Source organism: Dendropsophus ebraccatus, chromosome 4, assembly GCF_027789765.1.
Source record: "Dendropsophus ebraccatus isolate aDenEbr1 chromosome 4, aDenEbr1.pat, whole genome shotgun sequence".
Taxonomy (NCBI): domain Eukaryota; kingdom Metazoa; phylum Chordata; class Amphibia; order Anura; family Hylidae; genus Dendropsophus; species Dendropsophus ebraccatus.
The window spans coordinates 148832342-148857936 of NC_091457.1; the positions used below are offsets into that span (position 1 = coordinate 148832342).

At 44.8% G+C, this 25595-nt stretch overlaps 1 protein-coding gene across 2 annotated transcripts in view; it reads right to left on the minus strand.

Moving 5' to 3' along the window:
• The window catches only part of PLA2G4A (phospholipase A2 group IVA), a 69384-nt gene extending 65954 nt beyond the window's left edge, over positions 1-3430 (minus strand). The window contains exon 1 of one of the 2 annotated variants that reach the window (XM_069968965.1): positions 3338-3430. The gene's annotated coding sequence lies outside the window, so the exon portion shown is untranslated. Of the gene's footprint in view, positions 1-178; positions 252-3337 lie in introns of those variants that run through there. The other variant, XM_069968966.1, reaches the window with a different exon arrangement.
• Positions 3431-25595: the final 22165 nt, after the last annotated feature.

Below are 25595 nucleotides of genomic sequence, written 5' to 3' on the forward strand. Positions count from 1 at the left end.
TACAGATATATATACAAATATCTTCCATTATGGCCACATTGGCCTCAAAGCAGCGAGGATCAGAAACACTAAAGAGAGCTAAAAATAGAGGTAAAACTAAAAACTATATCACATCCTTATGTGACGGCCGCTCAGAAGTGCTTCACACAGTGACATCATGTGCCCATGTGAACATTACCTTAAGGTAGGCTAATTTTCTGTGTATATACAATATGGGGGAGATTTATCAAACATGGTGTAAAGTGAAACTGGCTCAGTTGCCCCTAGCAACCAATCAGATTCCACCTTTCATTCCTCACAGACTCTTTGGAAAAATTAAAAGTGGAATCTGATTGGTTGCTAGGGGCAACTGAGCCAGTTTCACTTTACACCATGTTTGATAAATCAATCCGTCGCAGTTTTGCAGCGTGTGAACATACTGTATGGTTATTAACATTCGCTCTGTCGCCCATAGCAACCGATCACAGCTCTGCTTTCATTTTACCAGAGCAATATGGGAAATGAAAGCAGAGCTCTGGTTGGTCGCTATAGGCAACAAATACAATCTTACTGTAAGACAGCACTATAAATCTCCTCCATGATATTTAGATAAGAGAATGCCTCATGCATATCAATATATCTGTACATACAATGCCCAGCAGAACCTAAAAGCAGAACATGGAAGCTGTACGGATCTGTAGGGTGGAGCTCTACAGCCTCTAAGCCAGGGATGGGGAACCTTCGGCCCTCCAGCTGTTTCAAAACTACAATTCCCATCATGCCTGGACAGCCGAAGCTTTAGCTTTGGCTGCCCAGGCATGATGGGAATAATAGTTTTGCAACAGCTGGAGGGCCAAAGGTTCCCCATCCCTGCTGTAAGCACATGGCTCTGCCAACATACATCTTATATGTGGGCTCAATGTTTGTTTGGCCAAGTTCCGTTGGAATCATAACTGTTGTTACAACAACCGTGATTCCCACGGAACTCACGTAGTTCTGCCTTCTGAGGGAATCCCTAGCGGATTTCAGTTTTCTGTGGCCACTATTCATTGAATAGCGGCCGCAGAAAACCCTGTCAGTGCACACTATGGAGCGAACGGCTCCAGCCACACGCTCCATTGTTTGCTGAGGGAAGTTCTGATGCGGGCCCGCACGGATGCGCACACGTCAGAAGTCTGTGGCGCTAAAGATCATCACTGGAGTACCGACCAGGATGATTTTTTCAGAGACCGGCCGTTCCGTTCTTTTTAAATTAATATTATTAATATTTTTTACCAAATTAAGACTGCAGTCATATGTTATGAAAACACTATGCGTCAATACTTTTTTTATGGTGTTTTTTTTCTATGGTATTCTTTGGGTCAGCAGAAGAACAACAGCTTTCGTTTCAGCTAGTTTGTTGTGTTTTTACTCCCATAGACCTCCACAGTTAAAAAAAACACCAAACAAACTAAAAAAAAACACAAAAAAACGTAATATTGCTATCATCAAGCATGTCAGAAGTTACTGAACGTATAAGGTCTCCTTATGCTGCGTTTACACGGAACGATTATCGTTCGAATTTTCACAATAACGATCGCATTTTAACATTTTCTCAAATCGTCGTTCGCTAAAAATTCACAGATCGTTTCGTGTAAACAGTCTTTCAAAGATTGACCCTATGTGTGAGATGGGCTTAAAGAGGATGTACCACCCGGTACATCCTCTTTAACCTGAACCCACAGATTGATCGGCGCCGACACGGGGAAGCCGGTGCCGCGGTCCGTTTTTCAGACCGCCACCCGGTTTCCGTGCACGGCGCCGTTTGATCCAGCGGTATCGGCCGGTGCTGAAGCACTGGAGGTCGGACAGGCCGCCCCCAGTGGGAGAGAATTCCCTCCCCTGTATGACGCGGCTCGCTTATAATGAATGGAGCCGTGTCATACAGGGGAGGGAATTGAGGGCGGCCCGGCCGACCTCCAGTGCTTCAGCACTGGCCGGTACCGCTGGATCAAACGGCGCCGTGCACGGAAACCGGGTGGCGGTCTGAAAAACGGACCGCGGCACCGGCTTCCCCGTGCTGGCGCCGATCAATCTGTGGGTTCAGGTTAAAGAGGATGTACCGGGTGGTACATCCTCTTTAAGCGATCTTAAAAACTATCGCAATAACAATTTCTCTAACGATTTATTCGTCTGAACGCTGATCGTTATTAAAACCAAATTGTTGCTTCAAAATCGTTAAACGATCGATTGGTCGAATTATCGCTTTGTGTAAACGCAGCATTAGATGCATCCAGGGGTAGTACACAGCAGTGCCCCCCCAGCCTTCAAAACATCTGACTCATTCACTCCATAGCTCCATAGACAGTAATGAAAAGAAGAAGGAGTCGTCACATTTGACTGACAGGAGATTTGAGTGACAGGCACTGCCACGCACTCCCCCTGACTGTTTCCCAGGATTGCTAAAGGGTCTCAGCAGTGACACCCAGTGCAACCAGTTTGACACGTCTGATGACCTGTAAAAAATTACTTGAAATAACAGTAACACTTTAAAATATGCATGTGTACATTAGGTTTTTTTTACTCTTTTTTCTTATATTCTTCAATAGAAATCTTTGTATATATCAACAAATCACGTGACTTATTTGAAAAAAAAAAAAGCTAAAAAGCCACAAAAAACATCTACACAATGCAGATAAAAAAGGTTCGAACGGTCATGTTTTTGTTTTTTTTTCCGCGTCACCTGCACCATTTATTCGCCACATATCCCACTTCTCTGCAGCAATTACAATAAACGCCTAAATAGGCAACACAACAGCGCACAGCTAGAGCAGCGTACACACTATACAGTCACAATACTATATACTCGGAGCTGACTTTCTTCTTCTTTTAGGTTTATGTTATAGATAACATTTGCCCCGCTTTGTTTAGTTTTGTAACATTTATAATAACGACACAACAAGCGACTATAATAGTTCTCGGATATATAAAGTAGCAGGAAAAGCAGAAGCTGGGGCATGAATGGTGGCTAGTGGTGGCTGAACACCCGGCTACACAGACAGGAAACTTTGCAATGAACATTCAGCTACAAGAAGCCTGAAGTGTACAGTGTATATAATAAGTAGCAATATCCGCCAGCCATCCTGCTCTCACCTAATAAAGGAAACAACAATCACCTAATAAATAGACACATTGTGAAGGAAGTGCAGCTCCTGGGCTGGTGAATGCTGCCTGCTACTACAGCACCAACACTTCCTAAGCACACACTGTACTCCTGGCAGTGCTCAAAGGGTTAAGCTGAAGCAGACAAGCACTTCATACAATACACAGCCCTACATATAAATCAATGATGGGAGACAATACCCTTAAATACACTCACCTGCAGTCTCCTCTCTCTCTCTGCGTATAAGAGCCAGGCAGGGAAGTTAGTCTTCAAACTACAACTCCCAGCATACTTTGCAACCACTTAAGGAAAACTTTCAACAACTTTATCTGTCGACTTTTTTTTTTTTTTTGTCTTGTGGTGTGTGGTTTTGAAAGTTGTTAGTGTCAGTAGGCAAGAGCTCCCCTTAGTGGCAGCTATGTGCTCTGCAATAGAGTGCTGGTAGGAGGCTTGTGTGTGCCAAGGAAGAAGTGCAAGAGACTGAGGAGAGGTGTGGTGGTGTACAGTAGTGATTTACAGAGGACACCTGGCAGCAAGTCTCTTTTATTTGTGATAGAGTTTTATTTTCTGTTTGTTTATATAGAATCACCCTATTACATTGTAAATCATTGCTTTTTTTCTTTTGCATTTGTTATGTGTATATATATATAATATATATATATATATATACAGGGGCTGGCTGGCAAATTTTAGCCTGGGGGGCAAGCACACAGCACTGGCCCATGAGTAGCCGGCTAGCGGCCCATCCTTCAAGTACCACTCTGGCCCTTACCTATTATTACGCTCCCTACATTAGTGCGAGGAAGGTAGATGCCACTCAGACCTATACTTCCTCCAGCGGAATTGTTCTGACAGTTCGGATAACACATCCGGCCCTTCCAGTCATTTGTGACCAGGGAATTCCTACTACTCACTGTAAAGGGGTCGGAAGTCACTTTCCTGTATAAGTATATGGGACGGCTCAGCACTGACACTGAACCATAGTCCCATAGACTTACATTGAGAAAGTGACTTCTGGCCCCTTCCCACAGAGCAGTAGGAATTCCCTGGTCACAAATGACCAGAAGGGCTGGAGACATTATTTGAACTGTTGGAACATCGCCGCTGGCAGAAGTACAGGCCGGGAGTACCATCTACCATCCATGCACTGATATGGGAAGCGCAATAATAGGTAATGGCCGGAGTGCTTCTTTAAAGGGAACCAATTAGCACAATTGTGCTAATATGGTTTTCAGCTGCACAGTATAGATTTACTGTGCAGCTCCCTGAGGCATGGTGGGATGGTGAGAAAGCTGGGTGACCACATCATACTGAGTATAAGAAGCTGGGAAATCTGGGTGACCACATCATACTGAGTATAAGATGGGCAGAAAGCTGAGTGACCTTCATCATACTGAATATAGAATCCAGGGAAAGCTGGGTGACCTCCATCATACTGAATATAGGATGCTGGGAAAGCTGGGTGACCACATCATACTGAGTATAAGATGCTGGGAAAGCTGGGTGACCACATCATACTGAGTATAAAATGGTGGGAAAGCTGGGTGACCACATCATATTACGTATAAGATGCTGGGAAAGCTGGGTGACCACATAATACTTAGTATAAGAAGGGTAGAAAGCTGGGTGACCACATCACACTGAGTATAAGGTGGTGGGAAAGCTGGGTGACCTTCATTATACTAAGTACTAGATGCTGGGAAAGCTGGGTGACCTCCATCATACTGAGTATAAGATGGTGAGAAAGCTGGGTGACCTCCATCATACTGATTACAATACAAGATGCTGAGAAACTGGGTTTTCTGTATTTTCACCATAGTTCACTTTTCCCTCCACATGATCACCTTTTCTGTCAATGCCTCCCCCCCCCAAGCAATACCCCTGTGGGTATGGGCAATTTCTACTGGGCCAGCCATAGTTCAATTCTCCTTCCCCTCATGTGCACACCCCCTATTAGTAAAAATCATAGTAAACAAAGCAACATACACACATACTGTAGTTCTACCAAAGCATCAGAGGATCATGCTGGGAGATGTAGTTGTACAGCCTACCCTATACACCAGTGCTTCTCAATTCCAGTCGTCAGGCCTCACCAACAGGTCATGTTTTGAGGATTTCCTTAGTATATCACAGGTGATATAATCATACTCGGCGCATCAGGTATTATCACAGGTGTCCTTTGTTCGGGATATCCTTAAAAACATGACCTGTTGGTGAGGCCTGACGACTGGAATTGAGAAGCACTGCTATACACCATGCTGGGGGATGTAGTACTACTGTGCCACTGCTCCCCCCTCCTATACTGTGTCAACCTCTAATCTGTTGCAGAACTTCAACTCCCTTTATGATTTGCCAATAGGGCTTGATGGGGGTTGTAGTCCTGCACCTGAATGTCCACAGACTGCAAAACTACAACTCCCACCATGAACTGTTAGGAGGACATGGTGGGGGTTGTAGTTCTCATCTGTCCTGGTTCCTGCTTTGTCCTCCTCTGATCCTGTGTGGCTGCTTCCCTTGGTTGGTGGGGGGAAGGGAGTGGATGGCCCTGGGATACTGTGGAGTGGGGATGGGGGGGGAGGGGGCTGCAGGGGATGCTGTGGGGGGAATGGGGGAGCTGCAGGGGATGCTCTGTGTGGGGGGGATATGGGGGCTGCTATTTGTGTGTGTGGGAATGGGGGGCTGCAGGGGATGCTGTGTGTGTGGGGATGGGGGTCAGCAGGGGATGCTGTGTGTGTGTGGGGGGGGAGGCTGCAGGGGATGCTGTGTGTGGGGGGATGGGGGGGCTGCAGGGGATGCTGTGTGTGGGGGGAATGCGGGAGCTGCAGGGGATGCTCTGTGTGTGGGGGGGATATGGGGGCTGCTATTTGTGTGTGTGGGAATGGGGGGCTGCAGGGGATGCTGTGGGGGGGCTGCAGGGGATGCTGTGTGTGTGGGGATGGGGGTCAGCAGGGGATGCTGTGTGTGTGGGGGGAGGCTGCAGGGGATGTTGTGTGGGGGGGATGGGGGGCTGCAGGGGATGCTGTATGGGGGGGGGGGATGGGGAGGCTGCAGGGGATGCTGTGTGTGGGGATGGGGGGCTGCAGGGGATGCTGTGTTTGGGGATGGGGGGCTGCAGGGGATGCTGTGTTTGGGGAGGCTGCAGGGGATGCTGTGGGGGGAGGGATGGGGGAGCTTCAGGGGATACTGTGTGGGGGGGGATGGGGGCTGCAGGGGATGCTGTGGGGGGGATGGGGGGCTGCAGGGGATGCTGTGTGTGTGGGGATAGGGGGGATGCAGGAGAGGCTGTCTGTGGGGGGGAATGGGGGGCTGCAGGGGATGCTGTGTATGGGGGGATTTCAGGAGATACTGTGTATGGGGGGGCTGCAGGGGATACTGGGGATAGGGGGGCTGCAGGGGATACTGTGTGGGGGGTTGGGGGGGCTGCAGGGGATACTGTGTATGGGGGGGCTGCAGGGGATACTGTGTATGGGGGGCTGCAGGGGATGCTGTGGGGGGGATGGGGGGCTGCAGGGGATGCTGTGTATGGGGGGATTTCAGGGGATACTGTGTATGGGGGGGGCTGCAGGGGATACTGGGGATGGGGGGCTGCAGGGGATACTGTGTGGGGGGTTGGGGGGGCTGCAGGGGATACTGTGTATGGGGGGCTGCAGGGGATACTGTGTATGGGGGGGCTGCAGGGGATACTGTGTATGGGGGGGCTGCAGGGGATACTGTGTATGGGGGGCTGCAGGGGATACTGTGTATGGGGGGCTGCAGGGGATGCTGTGTGTGTGGGGATAGGGGGGATGCAGGAGAGGCTGTCTGTGGGGGGGAATGGGGGGGAGGCTGTGTGTGAGGGGATGGGGGGCTGCAGGGGATGCTGTGTATGGGGGGATTTCAGGGGATACTGTGTATGGGGGGGCTGCAGGGGATACTGTGTATGGGGGGGCTGCAGGGGATACTGTGTGGGGGGTTGGGGGGGCTGCAGGGTATACTGTGTATGGGGGGCTGCAGGGGATACTGTGTATGGGGGGCTGCAGGGGATACTGTGTATGGGGGGCTGCAGGGGATGCTGTGTAGGTCTCCCCTGTACAGATGTTACCTGGCTCCCTGCAGAGTGCAGACCACCATCTTCTATGTCTTCCGGCTGCTCTATCCAGGCTGTAGGAGTGACAGCTGGGGGGACAGAGCGGCCTCTAGTGGCCGAGGGAAAAAGAGCAGCAGTTTGCTTTTAACTATAAGCCTCATAGGCTTTAGTTAAAAGCATAGGGGTCTGCTGAGGGGGCGGGGCTTGACGGCGTGGTGGGGCGGAGCTTCAGCGGTAGCCCGCAGCACAGACCGCCCCTCCAGCACTCTTAGGTGTCAGAGAAAAGAGCGCTGGGGCGGTTAGAAGCTGCAGGGCGGCCCTGAGACCTTCAACGAGCTGTCAGTGAGTGGCAGCTGTGCGGCCCCATACTGTCTTGAGGAAGACTGGCCCGGGGGGCAGATGCCACCCTGCCCCCCGGCCCAGCCCGCCCCTGTATATATATATATATATATATATTGTTAGTCTATTTATCATTGCCCCAGTAGCCAGAATCCTGCTCCACACTGACGAGGGGCAAATACCCCGAAACTGCAGTCTGTGGATGGATGCCTAGCCTTGGTAACCCTTGTCTTATGTCGTTATACTCGCCACAGAGTTAGACTTTGACTCACAGGGGCCACCCTGGTGTTTCCCTATTTAGGTCCCAAAGCTCGCTACAGAGTGAGGACCTGAGGGACTACGTATCAGGGTGGTTTGGTGCTCTCTCCACTAGGAGGCACCCCTTGGCAATGGGCTTCCTTCTCTGGAGAGAGGGATATCTGGCTATTCCCGTGTTTTGAGACTCGTAACTGAGGCTCCACGGACCCCTTTTTTGCATATTCAAATTTTGTATGGGACAATCAATGGAGACTCGTAAATGAGTACTCCATTGGAATTTTTCACTGTTCTCCCTGAGTTCAGTGATTGTTGTGTATTGTTGGTCTATTTATCATTGCCCCAGTAGCCAGAATCCTGCTCCACACTGACGAGGGGCAAATACCCCGAAACTGCAGTCTGTGGATGGATGCCTAGCCTTGGTAACCCTTGTCTTATGACGTTATACTCGCCACAGAGTTAGACTTTGACTCACAGGGGCCACCCTAGTGTTTCCCTATTTAGGTCCCAAAGCTCGCTACAGAGTGAGGGCCTGAGGGACTACGTATCAGGGTGGTTTGGTGCTCTCCCAAGTAGGAGGCACCCCATGGCAATGGGCTTCCTTCTCTGGAGAGAGGGATATCTGGCTATTCCCGTGTTTTGAGACTTGTAACTGAGGCTCCACGGACCCCTTTTTTGCATATATATATATATATATATATATATATATATATATATATATATCTTGCATCCTGTTTAAGGTGCCTATTCCACGGAGCGATAATCTGTTGAATCGGCCCGATTGGGATGATTATCGCTCCGTGGAATAGAGGCAATGATCAACCGATGATCGTGTCATCGGCTGATCGTTTATTTAGGTGCAAACCTAAAATCATCGGGCTCCGACGTAGAATATGTGGAATAGCGATGTGCGCCGGGCGACCGACGATTTCACAAATAGCATACATTACCTAAGCATGTTGCAGGGCTTCTCCTGCGCTCGTTCTCCCTCCCGGTCCCGCACGCAGCATCAGCTTCGGTGCGGCCTGTCTTAGCTGACAGACCGTTCAGCCAATCACTGGCCAGGACCGCCGCGGCTAATTTCCATGAAACGATAATCGTTACTTATGATCGTATTTGCAAAAATTTTTTCGCTATTACGTTCGTATCTAATGCGAACGACGTCTTATTCAATGCGAACGATTTGCGAACGTTTTGTAAATGAGCAACGATAAAGTTAGGTCCAGGTCTTAGGGCCCTATTCCACCGGACAATTATCGTTCGCATAATCGTTAACGATTAATGATCTCAAACGACCGCTATTGCGAAAGATCTGAAAACGTTTGCTCATTTCCATGGAACGATAATTGTTACTTATGATCGTATTTGCGATAATTTTTTCTTCGCTATTGCGTTCGTATCCACTGCGAACGACCAAACGACGTCTTATTCAATGTGAACGATTTGCGTACATTTTGCGAACGAGTAACGATAAAAATAGGTCCAGGTCTTATAAAGCGATCAACGATTTCTCGTTCGGTCGTTAATCATTAACTGCATTTCAACCGAACGATTATCGTTTAGATTTGAACGATTTAACGATAATCGTCCGGTGGAATAGGGCCCTTGGTGGCAGGAAACCCCCGCCCTCTATAATAGAGTTCTATTGATTCTAATGGAGTCACATCATGGAGGGGCGGGGGTTTCTTCCCACAGGGGGTGGGTCGGCCCACCTCCTGTGCTTCAGCCTGGGCCTGGTGGTACAGTCACTTTAAATAAGGGCTGCAAGGACATCAGTAACAATGTCCCTGCAGACTTCGCTAAATGATTATCGGCGCGTGGAATAAGACCATTATTGAAACAGGAAGCATTTATAGGAGTAAAAAATTATATTTTTAAATCAACTGATATCAGAAAGTTATATAGATTTAAAAACTCAAGCCTAAGAGTACTTATCAGCTGCTGTATGTCCTGCAGGAAGTGGTGTATTCTTTCCAGTCTGACACAGTGCTCTCTGCTGCCACCTCTGGCCATGTCAGGAACTGTCCAGTGCAGTAGCAAATACCCATAGAAAACCTCTCCTGCTCTGGACAGTTTCTGACATGGACAGAAGTGGCAGCAGAGAGCACTGTGTCAGACTGGAAAGAATACTTTGATACATGCAGGACATACAGCAGCTGATAAGTACTGGAAAACTTGCCATTTTTAAACAGAAGTAAATAACAAATCTATACAACTTCCTCCAGAGTACCCTTTACACCTGACACTAGATGATAGGGGTCAGTTACCAAAGATCACTAAGTAAATCCCCTCCCCCAAAATGTAAGAAAAAGTGACATCAACAGGGTACTTTTCCTGTAACATCCTGCTGCCATAGACTTGCACTGTATAATGGTGCTCTTAGACGGAACGATTATCGTTCGAATTTGCGCGATAACGATCGGATTCGAACGATAATTGTACGTGTAAACGCTGCGAACGATCAAGTGACGAGCGAGAAATCGTTCATTTTGATCTTTCAACATGTTTTTAAGTTGTCATTCATCGTTCGCAAAAATTCTCAGATCGTTCCGTCTAAACAGTCGTTTACCGATTTAACCTATGTGTGAGATAGGCTTAAGCGATCGCAAAACGATTTTTCCGTACGATGTATCGTTCCGTCTAAACGCTGATCGTTGTAAAAAACACATTGTTCATTCAAAATCGTTAATCGTGTGATCAGGCGAATTATCGCTCCGTCTAAAAGGACCATAAAAAATGGATCTGTCCGGATAAGGATTTTTTATATTATGTGCTGGTGAATGCGGAGATGCCTTGAAAATGAATCTCTATGCCGGCACATCTTCCAGATAATAGAAGATAGGCATGTAACCTTGACTTTCATCCATGTTTATTAAAGGGAACCTGTCACCCCCCCATGCCGGGGTGACAGGCTCCCGACCTCCAGCTACAGCCCCCTATACTCACCTGATCCCGCCAGGTCCCACTTCTGGATCCGGTTGGGTCATGGAGATATCAGCTGCTGCAGCCCGGCGCGCGCGCTGAGAGATGAGTCCAACACCCATAGAGAATGACGGAGAGTCCAGCGCTCTGTCATTCTCTATGAGTGTTGGACTCATCTCTCAGCGCGTGCACCGGGCTGCAGCAGCTGAGATCGGGACCCGGTGGGATCAGGAGAGTATAGGGGGCTGTAGCGGGGGGTCGGGAGCCTGTCACCCCGGCATGGGGGGTGACAGGTTCCCTTCAAAGTAGAGCTCTCTAATCAATGTGTTTTGGGACATTATCAGCAGCTTGACCAGGATCTTGCTTTTTAACAGGACAGAAAATGGAGATAATCTCAGTTTGTCCTGGCAGTCTCCGTGATGGAAGCCTCATTGAAAACCTTCCTAGTGCATAGCCTGGGCCTGGTGTTCACGGGTGTAGACGGAGTTCCCCAATAGTTATGAGCTCTATAGGGAAGTATAGTGTACATTGTAGCAGAATATAGAATCTATGGGGGGAGATCTATCAAACATGGTATAAAGTGAAACTGGCTCAGCTGCCCCTAGCAACCAATCAGATTCCACCTTTAATTTTCCAAAGAGTCTGTGAGGAATGAAAGGTGGAATCTGATTGGTTGCTAGGGGCAACTGAGCCAGTTTCACTTTACACCATGTTTGATAAATCTCCCCCTGTATATGTAAATTAGCTGTACCGACAAATGATAATAAAGACAGTGCCCTATATTACCACCATGCGATGGCTACATAACACCACCAAGCAGTGACTGTATGGGACTATAGCATTACCAAACTCACCACTATACTTAGTATCATATTGAGGAGTATTATGATCATTTAGTGGTCAGATACCACCCAGGTGGTCTGCGGAGTATCTATCACCACATCACAGCCGGAACAAGTCAATAAAATACCGATCAGACATAGTCAAAGGCAGAATAAACAATGAAACCCAGTGACTCACAGGTAACATCCTTTATAATGGGAATCCTCTCCCTATCTTCCATATCTAGCTCCAACCATCATGACAACCTCTTGCAGATGACTCACATTTGTGGAGGTTGCCAGGCAGACAAGCCTGCCAGACACAAGACTCTTTACAAGCCCGCCATCCTGCCGCCTCCTTATATAGTACCATCTTACTATTATACATCCCCAAATACTGTACTGACAGTGCCCCACAGTAAACAGTACCAGTGCGCCATAATTATTATTGCCATATATATAGCATTTCTATCCCACAGTAGATAGTGCCCTACAGATATACATATGCCCTATATATAACAGTTCCCCATATAATATAACAGCGTAAATAGTGTCCCATGTGAAATTGTGCCATGGTTCATGGCCCATACAGAGAGTGCCCCTAATAAAAAGTGACCAGTTTACATTTACCTATACTAATTTACACAAGGAATCTACTAGCTCTACTTGTCCTCTATCTGGTACTAAGAAGCCTCATGCAGGCATAACAACAGCCAACTTATGGCAACAGAGGGCACCAAGTCTAGTGATGAGCGAATAGTGAGATATTCGAATATTCGATCCCATTAAAGTCTCTGGGAACAAGTATTCGATTAGTGAAAAACATCTATTTTAACATTTGGAGGGTGAAACCGGAAGCTGGGGGATTTGAACGCTTATCGAATATTTATCGAATATGCGCGGGATATTCGTACGAATATCGAATATTCGAATATCTCACTATACGATCAAATATCTATTCGATCGAACAGTATTCGCTCATCACTAACCAAGTCATATCCCATATCAGAAGCCTAAATAAACTCAAACTCCAGACCAGACATATCAGACCTCAGATCAAAGCCCAAAAATTCAAACCCGTCTTCTCCAGAGGCCTCTTCTGCTGTGCACTGGGTCTTTACAGATCTGATGCATCTGGTCCGGAGCTGAAAAGGACTTAAAAATTAGGAGTGAAAGTATAGCATTCATTATCTATATAGTAAATACTAAATACCTGTATATGAGTGTTGTCACCATACAGTAGCTAAGTTCTAGTTATTTAAAATTTTGTTGCCCGGTTCTGTATAGCACCTTTGTTTTGATGCTGCCAGGGCTTGTTTTAGCTACAGCAACTAAAGACCATGATTCCTCTTCGCTCTAACAGCCATTGCCTCTATTTACAGCCGCTATTCAACAAAACGTATTCTCCTCTGGCCTTCAGCTTACCAACTGTTAGGATAGGGACAGGATGACACAAGGACAGGTGAGCCTTGAAGCTGGCACTCGCCCCGCTGTCCCTGTCTACTTGCCTGAGGAGTCCTAGGCAGCAACGGACAACTGGACAACAAACTCTGATCTTACCTAAGTGCAACGCAGAACAAAGAAATACAATGCAGGATATAACGCTAGGTCAAGATACACTAGTAAACTAGGCACTATCGCAGGCTAGGACTGAGGCAGAGGGGAAGATACTTATGGAGCCCCAGGCGTGATTGGGTCTGAGGCTGCAGGTCCAGAAACCCTCTGACAGGTGACTGGTGGTGTCAGCTGTCAGTCAAAATCACCACAACACACAACACCTAATGCCGATTGGGCGTGGCTGCTATGGACGCCCCTAGAAACCGGCAGGGCTGGTCACCAGGGACGCTGTCAGCACTGTCAGAGCTCTGGCAGTGCAGGGAGCCGAGCGTGTGGCCCGGTTCCTGACACCAACATGCTCATGGTAGATAAGCTGCTTCAGCTTCTACCCCATTGATACCCTCAAGATAAACCAGCCCTTTAATCTTCTAACAAGATATCTATAGACTTCATAAGGTCGGCGTACACTCTTTTACCACTCCCTTATATACACTCATTTTGCCCCATCATACCACCTCTGCACCCCTGTGCTCAAGTGCCACAAAGCACACATCACTATCGGTGTCAGGGTCGGTGTTTGGACCTCCTTCTGTCTTCTGGGCATCCAGAAAACCAGAATTCCTGCGGCCAGCTACCATGACTGCACCACCCGCTCATTAAACTTCAGACATCAAGATGCACAGACAATAAAGAGGCAATAAAAAAGGACGTGGAATAACTTCAAGTCAATGAACCATTTTATGAACCTCAATAGGGATATATAGAGCCAGGCGGATTCCAGAGACTGGCAAAACTTCCTTGTATCTTGAAGGATGGGTGAGGCCGCCTTAAGTTTTGCTAGTTCTGTGCCTACCAGTCTAAACTTGCTCACATCTGGCAATTCCAGCCCATAGCAGATTTCTTCCAAGGAGAAGTTACTTATATAAAATTAAATCTTATGTTTTATAATGTTTCATATGATTCAGGTCCTTGGTTATCTGTACAATACATATACAATGGTCATGCCAAAATTCCTGCTTTATGGAAGTATTAGTAACCCATTACTAAAACGTTTTAATATGCGAATGACTATTGTTTGCGACTAAGGAACATGTCCGAACATCCAGAAAACATGATCTCAGGGGAAAGTGACGCATCTCCATTATTGGTAATTATTAATGTAAATCTATGAACCATTTGGATGAATAAGAAGATGAAAATGTTTATTTAGATGTTTTAGAGTTTAAAACGAATTGCCCCTTTTTGGAAAACAAAAGTATGGACATTAGATTATAGAGAGTTTAGATTATGATCCTATATATATTTGCCATGGGACCTTTTCAATTTACCCCAGCAAAAAATATTGATATTTGATACCACATATACCACACAGTGTAAGTTTATGAACTATGTGTCGTAACTTAAAGGAGAACTCCAGATTGGGATGATTTTTGGCAGAGTGCTAGGGGATGGGGAGGATGAAAGTAGGATGAAAGATAGCGACCGAGGCAGGACCCTGCTTGACTTGCTGAACAGGCCTGGCACGTCACATCTCAGGTCCCCACTCAGACGCAGAAGCGGACGGGACTGGAGCTGCGGGATACCTGCATCATGCTCCCCTGCATCAGCTAGCATGTCTGTGATGGGGACCATGAAAGATATAGTGACACTCAATTATATGGCATTTGTTACATGATCATAAAAAAAGTTTTACAAAATTATATATATATATATATATATATATATATATATATATATATATATATATATTCCCATTAGTGGGCTCTGGACTCTAGTAAGACAGCCACAGGGCGAAAGTAACAAAATAATCTTATTGCACATAAATATTAGTGTGAAGGAGTTTTTATAACCATCTTTTTTTTCTGAGCTTAAGTTTATTTTAGTCACTATTCCTTTTTTTTTTTTTTAAACAAACTTTTACATACTCAGCATGGATGTCACATTCTTATAAGAAATAGGGGGGGGGGGGATAATTTTTATAGTCTCACAGATGTATCCATTCTTATCTTATCTCAATATATTTAGTGATTAGTGTTGTGAGATTACTGTATAAGTCTAGGAGAGGAGACACAGAGATTGTTATCTAAATTAGGCCATTTGGGTCCTTTGATAAAAGTTTCAATGTTGTGGCGAAATGCCTTAAAAAATTCCTTTCTTAACTTATCTAATGAAAAGGTAAGGCTGGACACATCTATATTATATAAAATACCAACATTTTGCAATGTGTGTTTGCAATGTGTTTAACCCTATGATGTTTATATGTATCATAGACTTCTGAAGTCCGGTCCATTGCACATCGTCCATAATTACAGACCGGGAGCAGAACGCTTGAATGCCCACCTATTCAGGCAGGAATCACACATTCATTTTTTGGTGCAGTTTTTTTTAGCCATAGCCAGGAATGGATTTAAAGGGAACTTAAGAGGTAAGGAAGCACTTATACTTCATCCTGTCAGATCCACTTATGGAATTGACTCAAGTAATTCAAGTGTTTTTCAAGTCTAATAGTGGAGAAAAAAACTAAAGAAAGTGATAATATTCCGCAATAAATATAGAAATCTTTTCCTTCCTTTGTGTCTTAGTTAGGAAATCTCCCTTGAAAAGCAGTGGCCTTCGGGATTGTTGTAATGTGGTCATGACTGCAGCTATAGATCCACACAGTAACAGCTCTGACATGACTAATGGTGAATCTCTGTGGATTCATTCTGTGTTGCAATACTTTCCCTATATACAACCGCTCGCTGGGGCTTTACATGTGTATAATCAGATAAACCAAGTTGTATGACTTGAAGGAGAAGGAATTCCTGACATTTGTGATCCCATCATAAGCTTTGTAATAGTAGCATCATGCAGGCCATTGCTGTGACATATTGACCTCATTAAGTATTTCTCCTTATTGATGCTTTATACAGTGTTACTTATTAACTGTAGATTAAATTCTATTCTGCATTTCTTTTTACAATATTTACAGATGTACTAGGTTTTACGAAATCTGTCAGCTGCAAAAGATAGATGTTAGGTAGCTGTTAGGGCAAGGAGACACATGGTACCTTTCATACATCTGTCTGGGCTTCCAGAACATATAAAAATTTCTTACCTTCAGCCCTGCAGGGTGACTTGTCACTCCATACTCCCGCTCCTCTCCTCCGCTGCTGGCATGCGCATCCGAACCCTAGGGCGTGTGCATGCTGGCTGTTAAATTTAAACTGGCAGTATGCCCTTAATTGGTCCCAGCTCTATGCCCTTCCCCTATAACTACCTGACCCTGTCATGACCTCCCTGTTAGTGCCTGTGCAAGTGAACCCCTAGTGCTGCAGTCCCCAGCTCTCCTGTCCGTGATTGCTGCCCATGGTTCCTGCCTATGGTTCCTGCCCATGGTTCCTGCCTATGGTTCCTGCCAGTGGTTCCTGCCTATGGTTCCTGCCCTGTTGTTCCTGTCCATGTTTCCAGCCCATCATTCTCAGCGCCCTGTGTGCTATAGGGGCATAGTTAGATACTAATAACCTGCTGATAGTTTCCCTTTAGAACTAATAATAGAAATAATAATAATAATCAGATTCATTACAATTAGTAATGAGTGAATAGTATTCGATCGAATAGCTATTCGATAGAATACTGCGCTATTTGATCTATTCATTTTCATTTGAATATTCGAACGAAAATGCTGTACAAAATTCGATTCGCCCGCCCCCCCCCCCCCCTGGCGCTTTTTTCCAGTGAATAAACATGAAGGGGGAGGGACAGGCACTAGAAATAGGCAGGACTTTTAAAAAAAAGCTTTAACTGTGATTGGCTGGCTAAACCATGTGACCTCCTGAATATAAGAATAGTGATTTCAGATTCATGTCACTTGCTGGTTGGAGCTAGAGAGGGACAGGCTGTTCACCAGGGAGAATTAGCTTTTAAGTGAAGTTAGGTAGGAAGGGACCCCCGAAAGCCCTTGTTGGGGCTAAAAGTATAGAAAGCAGAGATTTAGATGGTGTTTTGAGACAGTGTGTTCAGGCTCCTATTACACGGATCGTTTTTTAACGTTTATCGACAAACGATAAACGATTGCAAACAAGATTGTTTATTGTTAACCTGAAATTGTTCTCCATATTACACAGAACTATAGTCGTTAGTTACTAGGATCGTTTACTCCATCTGATCCCAGCAAAACAATGGACAATGTGCAATTACACTGAACGATTAGTGAACAAATTTGGAACTTGAGTGAACGAATGTGGAATTACAGCGAACGATTAGCGAACAATTAGCAAACAATAGTTATCAAACGATTATACTCCCATGTAGTAGGACCCTTGGGTAGGAAGGGACCCCCAAAAGTTAAATGCACCCAGGCATGCTTCCTCTGCTGTCCCATATGCATTCCAGAGGTGTTGGCATCATTTCCTGAGGTGTCATTATGGACTTGGTGACCTCCAAGAGGTCAAATATATATTTCAAAGTCCTGAGTATTTTTCTCACATAGACTATAATGGACAATATTTGATCGAATATATGAATATCGGGGGCTATTCGAATCAAATTTCTCATTTTCGAATATTTCACTATTCACTCATCTCTATTCATAAGGTAATGGTTGTACCTGATGGTAAATAGGACTGGCTAGTATTGAAGGAACTCATTTACTTGCTAGGAGCCCCTACATTAGAGATGAGGGCAACACGAGCATGCTCAAGCCTGATCTTTCGGCATTTCAATACTGGTGGCTGAAGAAGTTGGATGCAGCCCTAGGAAGCCCGGGAAAGCAAAAATACAGCCCTCTCTAGAGCTGCATCCAACTTCTTCAGTCACTGGTATTCAAATGCCGAACGATTGGACTAGATCATGTTCCAGTTGGGCTCATCTCTACCCTACGTGCTTAGCTTGGCTATCCAAGTAGAGACCAGCAAAACCATTCACAGCTGAGGGGGCACAGGGCTCAGTGGGGGTCTCAGGAGCCAAACCTTCATTGAGGTATCTCTACGACAGCATATTATGGAACAATAGTTGCACTGTAAACACCTTCTAACCTACGTGCTGTTGACTTTGTTTATCTCTATTACATGTGACAAAGCTTAGAGCTGACTCTAGTTCCATGTACACCGTCAGATCAGGGCTGTCCAGGGATTTGCTGCTGGTACTTCAAACTTTGTAACATATATAAGAACAGTAATCGTTTTTTTACTTTTCAGGCAAGGAAAGAAAACAGCATTGAATACTAGAGGTATATGACATCTGGTTCAGGGCAGACAGCACAGCCTTTACACCATCCCAGGAGGAGCACGTCTACCCAGGAAACGTGGAGGAAAATAATTACACTTATATATATATGAACAGTTAAAAATATGCAGGTTAGACACAACATATCTGTACATGGAAAGTGCATCTAAGGAATGGTTGTGTAGGGTCTAGATTAGAGATTAGATAGACTCTTGTTACAAGGCGAGGACTGAGGTTTCATATATCTTTTCTTTTTTGCAGAGTGAGAAAAATGATACGTGTCACTGCCAAATCTTACGTCTAGAGATGAGCGAACTTTTCAAAATTTCAGTTCAGCAGATTGGCCAAACTTTGACTTAAAGTTTGGATTAGTCCATATTGGACCTCAACCGATCTGCACTAAAACAGCTAAACGATTGTAGGGGTTAAACTGTTTTAGTGCGCTTTACAAAGTTCACTCATCTGTCCTACATGTCCATGCTCCCCTGGTGTCCTTCTCCGGGTTTCCTCTGCAAGTGCCAAAATCCTGCTCAGCCAATCACTGACTGAGGCAGGACAGCTCCATGAGTGACAGTCTACTCAGCCAATCCCTGACTGAGACCAGACAGCTCCATAAGTTACATCCCGCTCAGCCAATCACTGACTGAGACAGGTCAGCTCCAAGAGTGACAGCCCGCTCAGCTAATCACTGACTGAGACAAGACAGCTCCAAGAGTGACAGCCCGCTCAGCCAATCACTGACTGAGACAGGACAGCTCCAAGAGTGACAGCCCGCTCAGGCAATCACTTACTGAGGCAGGTCAGCTCCAAGAGTAACAGCCCGCTTGGCCAATGATTGACTGAGACAGGAAAGCTCAAAGAGTTACAGCCCGTTTGGACAATGACTGAGTGAGGCAGGACAGCTCCAAGAGTGACAGCCCACTCAGCCAATCCCTGACTGAGACAGGACAGCTCCAAGAGTGACAGCCCGCTCAGCCAATCCCTGACTGAGACAGGACAGCTCCAAGAGTGACAGCCCGCTCAGCCAATCTCTGACTGAGACAGGTCCGCTCCAAGAGTGACAGCCCACTCAGCCAATCACTGACTGACACAAAACAGCTCCAAGAGTGACAGCCCACTCAGCCAATCACTGACTGACATAAAACAGCTCCAAGAGTGACAGCCCTCTAAACCAATCACTAACTGAGACAGGACAGCTCCAAGAGTAACAGCCAATCACTGAAGACTGATTAAGACGGGACAGTGACCAGCGATTGGCTGAGCAGGCTGTCAATCATGAGACAATAGTGACAGACTGGAGATGGCTGAAGCCAACAGGGAAGCCGGAATGGATAAGCAATTTTTTTTTTTTTTTTTAGAATCTCGGTTTATAAGATTTGGTTTGATACTTCTGCTACTGGTTTCGGCAATCATTGATCGTACCGTGGACCCATGTACTATTGGAATTGATTATTGATCTGAGTACTGATGGAAATCTTCAGTGTGCCTGCTTTAGTGAGATGTTGCAATGATTACCGTGAACTTTGTAGAAAATCAAGTTTAACGGAGTTCCTGGCACTATGGTGTAAGAAGGGTTTGGCTGGAAAGTATTTGTGATTGAACTGGAATGGAAGTCAGTCCATCGATTTCCTCTCCAGTAGGCTATGCTCACTTGGCAACAGTCCTGTCAGCTTTTTGCACCAATATTCAAAGACAAAACGAGGAGAGGGTTGAAAACAGGGAAGAAGTGGAAATCTTTGGGTACACTCATGGTTTTGGTTTAAAAATACTGATGTAAAGTTCTGAGCCAACTACTGCCGCAGGGTAGTGGCCTTGGAATGACATTCTCAGTGACATTCTAGAAATGTTTCACCCAAATTTTGAACCCCATTGCACGGATCTAATTTGTTAAGTTGAAAGTTACGTCCAATACAGTATCTTGTTAGCCTGGTTAAACCTTTAAAGCGACTCTGTACTCACGATGAGAGACGAGCGAACTTTTCAAAAGTTCGTTCCGACCGGACTTTCAAATTTTTTTGAAAAGTTCGGTTCGATAGTTTAAAGCATGGTTCTCCAAACTGCGGCCCTCCACCTGTTGCAAAACTACATTTCCCATTATACCTGGACAGCCAAATCCAAAGCTTTATCTGTCCAGGCATGATGGGAGTTGTGGTTTTGCAACAGCTGGAGGGCTGCAGTTTGGAGACCCATGTTTAAAGCATCTATATGATATGGGGGTAGTGTATTTGGTTGAATTTAGGGCTCTACATGTCAGTAACATCATTATCTTTTCAATATCTCAGGGTCAATTTTTTTTTTTTTTAGACTTCAATATTCGCCATTTGCAGGGTCTATGCAGGAAATTCACCATTACAGGGTCTATGCAGGAAAAAGGTAAAAAATGCAGTGAAGGAGCAGCAGTAGTCATTGGAGGCCAGTGGAGGTCCAGCAATAGTTTTTAGAGTTTTATTCTACACACATGAACAAGGTATATATTTGTGCCTCAGAAAAACACCTATGTCATATACAGTACGTTTTGTTCTGTGCACCATTTGCTCTCCTATGCCTAATCTATCTACCTTTCTATTTTCTCTCTCAATCACTATATGTTTCTCCTCTCCACTTTCCTAATAATCTTTTTGTCTTTGCTTTTGTACAATATCTTCTCAGTGCAGCAGCAGCAGCGTTTTGTCACGAGCGAGCTCTGTGCACTGCTAACAGTCTCCTTCCTATCTCTCTGCAGACTGCGTCCTCTTAAAGCAATACCGATGTCACACAGGGGGTGGCTAGTACAACATCCCTGCTGATTGGATGTGTTCCGGGTATCATGGGAAAGCGTTTTTTCCTCCCAGAACACTTCCTGCTTTCTAAAATGGCGGCTGCTATTTTTGAAAGCAAGAAAAAAAAAATTTGGAACGGACTTCCAAAATCCGAACCCGACCGGATCCATACCGTTTCACTCATCTCTACCCACGCTCCCCCCCCCCCCCCCCTTCCTCAACTGCTTGTACCTTCGGATAGCTGCTTTTAATCCAAGATCTGTCCTGGGATCTGTTTGGCAGGGGATGCACCGCCTCTCCTTTCTTTCTCCCTGCCCTCTTCATCATTAGGAATACCCCCGGCAGGATTTCTCCTATTCACCACTTGTCTGAACACTGCACATGTATCGGATCATTAGGGAACATGTGCAGTGTTGAATGCCGACCTTTTGGACAAATGTTGCCAAACCTGAAATTTCGGCACATTCACTTCAAAATTGTATTTAAGTCAAAAAAGAGATTAAAAAAAATAAATAAAAAAAATTAGAAATAAAAATTAAAAACTGTTTTTTTTTTCTAAATTACAAATACATAATAATAAGATGCAATGTCCTGGTAGGAAAATGTGGGAGAACCAGTGTACTTAAAATAGCCATGGCCCCTGCATAGCTGAGCACACCTACACAGAGTTGCACAAATAGTTTGTTTTATACTTGGCTTGGCCTACCTTTTATCTACATCGTGGTGACGTCATGATCTTGGCCCTTCCCCAGTAAACTCATATAACCCTTAAATCCAGCAATCATACCACTGCCTATGCGCCCATCCATTACTCCTCGGTCTATTTGCCTTGTACCAGTTTACAGATGAGGGTCATGCAATCCAATGGGCGACTATACACATAAACTTTGAAGTTTTTCTTACTTGTGCAGCTGAAAACAAATAATTTTATATGATGATTTACACAGATATATGTTATGTTTTTGAACTTCAGCTGGACAATGACTATGTCAATAACAACGCACACCGGGTAGGACAGCTATCAGCACTTTTTCATCACCTGCCTAAGACTTTTGCACAGTACTGTACATTTACAAAACTTTAAAACTGATAACTTTTAATTAAAAAAAAGTGTGTTGGTGAGTCTATCAACAAAAAAAGTCATTGGTATGTACGAGGGTAAGTCAATATTTATCCTTAAAGGGGATATCCAGCGCTACAAAAACATGGCCACTTTCTTTCAGAGACAACACGACTCTTGTCTCCAGTTCAGGTGCAGTTTGCAATTAAGCTCCATTCACTTTAATGAAACTGAGCAGCAAAACCCCACCCAAGCTGGAGACAGGAGTGGTGCTGTCTCTGGAGGAAAGTGGCCTTGTTTTTGTAGCGCTGGATAACCCCTTTAAGGCAGTTATGTCTGTGTTTCTGTTGGCAGCACTGTCGTTTTCACACTCATCCCTGGGTGTGGTTTCCATCTTATTACTGCTGCACAGGTTAGAAGGCGTTAGGTCACATCCATTGTCCCAGCCATGACATTTACCATGGCGGCTCAGCTTTCCCTTTATACCACAGAAGAGCAGCATTCAGTGTATGTGAATCTCAACCCATCCACTCAATTTTAACATTGTGTGGACAGATCCTTTCTGTGTTTTTAATCCACTCCTGGTTTTGGTTGCAATATGAGGACCACAATACTGACTGAAATATACTAAGGGTGTATCAGGGGCCAAAATCCATCAGAGGTTTTCAATTTTTTTTTCAACTGGATTTTTCAAGAGGATTTTTTTTTCAACTGGATAAAGTCATACTGATTGGTAAATTACTTCTATTTTAAAATCCCATCTTCCAGTACTTATCAACTGCTGTATGCTGTATGTAGTGCATGCTCGAGTTGTTCTCATCTTTAAAGGTAGAACAGAGCAATGAATGTCTCTATACACTATTCCTAATTAATGTTGAGCGAACATGTTCGTAAATGTTCGTATGTTCCTACAAACGTGACGCTAATTGTTCATGTTCGCCAATCACAAACAATTTGTTAGATGATTGGGAGGGTCATAACAATCATTTTTGAACATATTCAAACCTCATCTGTAGGCATGTGCTTAACTCTATACCGAAATGTACGCAGTCTTTACGCAATTTGTAAACAAATGAATGCAAATGAATTTACCCTTTGCACCTAATAATCTGTATGTATGTGTGTAGACCGAAACATGCGCTTCTACTGTATGTTTGTTATTTGTTCGTGAATGTTTGCCGAACATGAACCCGAACCGATCCTGATAATTTTTTTAAGTTCGTGTTCAGGATCCGAACCGAACATCAGGAAGTTCGCTCATGACTAATTCCTAATCATTGGTTTCCTTGCTGTGTTGAAACGTGATGCAAAGGATGCTAAGGTTTTATGTTGTTGAAAGGCTTTGTTGTATAGGATAATAAAACCAACGTTACTCCACAGTATGAGTATAAGTCCCAGAGACCTTTGGTTCCATGATCTCTATTACTCATAGTCTCAGATTCGTTATATATCTCAATAAGACGACTTCTATTATGAAAACATTTCATCACTCGCCCTTGGCCTGTGACGTCTTGGGAGCAGTGTAATTGAATGGTAGAATACCCTGTTAATATCCCCTGATAATATTATAGTATATTATAAATCGTCTAATTTCCTGTCTTGAGTTTTAAGCCAGTAACTGAGCCTCCCAGCATCCCCCATACTTACATGGGACATGTTCAGCCATATCTTTAAAGCAACATATCCCTGTAAAATTTACAATATTTAACCCCTTACTGCATAATCACGTACCGACACGTCCATTTCTGCACACCGTTCCGGCAGATGGACATGCCGGTATGTGATAGGGATGACACGGGTGCAGGAGCTGCACCCGTGTCATCTGCAGGGGGGCTAGGCTGTCAGTGATAGCTGGGCACCTGCCGCAACTGCCAAGAACTGGGCCAATCCAGTACGATCGCAGCACCTATAGTTTTGCAAGAAAGGAGAATCCTATCACTTCTAAGGATTATTTTTGTAGTTACTTTTTTGCATATAGGTTTGCACGTGTATGCGCTGATGTTTATATTATTGGTGTTGTACGCCAGTATCACCTGCATATATATTCTTACTGTTTTTAGCACAATATTTTACACTGAAATTTCTGCTGACTTCCTGTAAAAGTATACAGGTATTTGTAAGGCCCTGTTATATATAGTTCCGGAAATATATTTGTGGTTATTGAATTATTGAAAAATAAAGACACAAGTTATGACACCACATTAAGCCAAGAGGGCTGTAGAATGGTTAGGGTTTCCTAATGTAAACAAGTTTAGACTTAAGTGTCCATTGGACATTTAACCCCTTAGTGACCCATGACGTATCTAATACGTCATGGCGCCGCGGGGGGTGTTCAGAGCGGGGTCCCGCCGGGACCCCGCTCTGAATGGCGCTGATCCCGGCTGACACGTGCAGCCGGGCAGTGCCTCTGTTAGCCGGCGCGGGTCCCGTTGCCGCGCCGGCTAATTAAGGACTTCAATGCAGCTGTCAAACCTGACAGCTGCATTGAAGGGCTTCAGACATCACATCCCTGGTGTCTAGTGGGTCGGATCTCCCCCCCGCGATGCGATTGCGGGGGGGGGGGATCCGTTCTTCTGCCCATGCCGGGCCTCAGCGTCGGAATGACGCTGATCCCGGCTCGGCAGTAGATTGCTATGGCCTGCAGCAGGCCATAGCAATCTATGACCGATCTCATGGATCTTTGCTGTGTATATACACAGCATTGATCTCTATGAGAGATCAGTGCTATGTATATACAAGCCCCCCAGGGGGGCTTCTAGTCCATGTAAAAAAAAAAGTAAAAAAGTGTTTTTATTAATAAAAAATCCCCTCCCCTAATAAAAGTCCAAATCACCCCCCTTTTCCCATTTTATAAATATAAATTAATAAATAAATAAATAAAAAAACATATTTAGTATCGCCGCACGCGTAATCGCCCGAACTATTAATTAATCACATTCCTGATCTCGCACGGTAAACGGCGTAAGCGCAAAAAAATCCCAAAGTGCAAAATTGCGCATTTTTGGTCGCATCAAATCCAGAAAAAATGTAATAAAAAGCGATCAAAAAGTCGCATATGCGCAATCAAGGTACCGGTAGAAAGAACGCATCATGGCGCAAAAACTGACACCTCACACAGCCCCATAGACCAAAGGATAAAAGCGCTATAAGCCTGGGAATGGAGCGATTTTAAGTGACATATATTTGTTAACAATGGTTTGAATTTTTTACAGGCCATCAGATACAATATAAGTTATACATGTTATATATCATAGTAATCGTAACGACTTGAGGAACATGCATAACAAGTCAGTTTTACCATAGGGCGAACGGCGTAAATGCAAAACTCCCCGAAATCAAAACAAATTCGTTTTTTTTTCAATTTGACAGCGCAAATGATTTTTTTCCGATTTCACAACATATTTTATGGAAAAATTATGCCTGTAATTGCAAAGTACAATTGGTTTCGCAAAAAATAAGCGCTCATATACGTCTCTAGGTGAAAAAATGC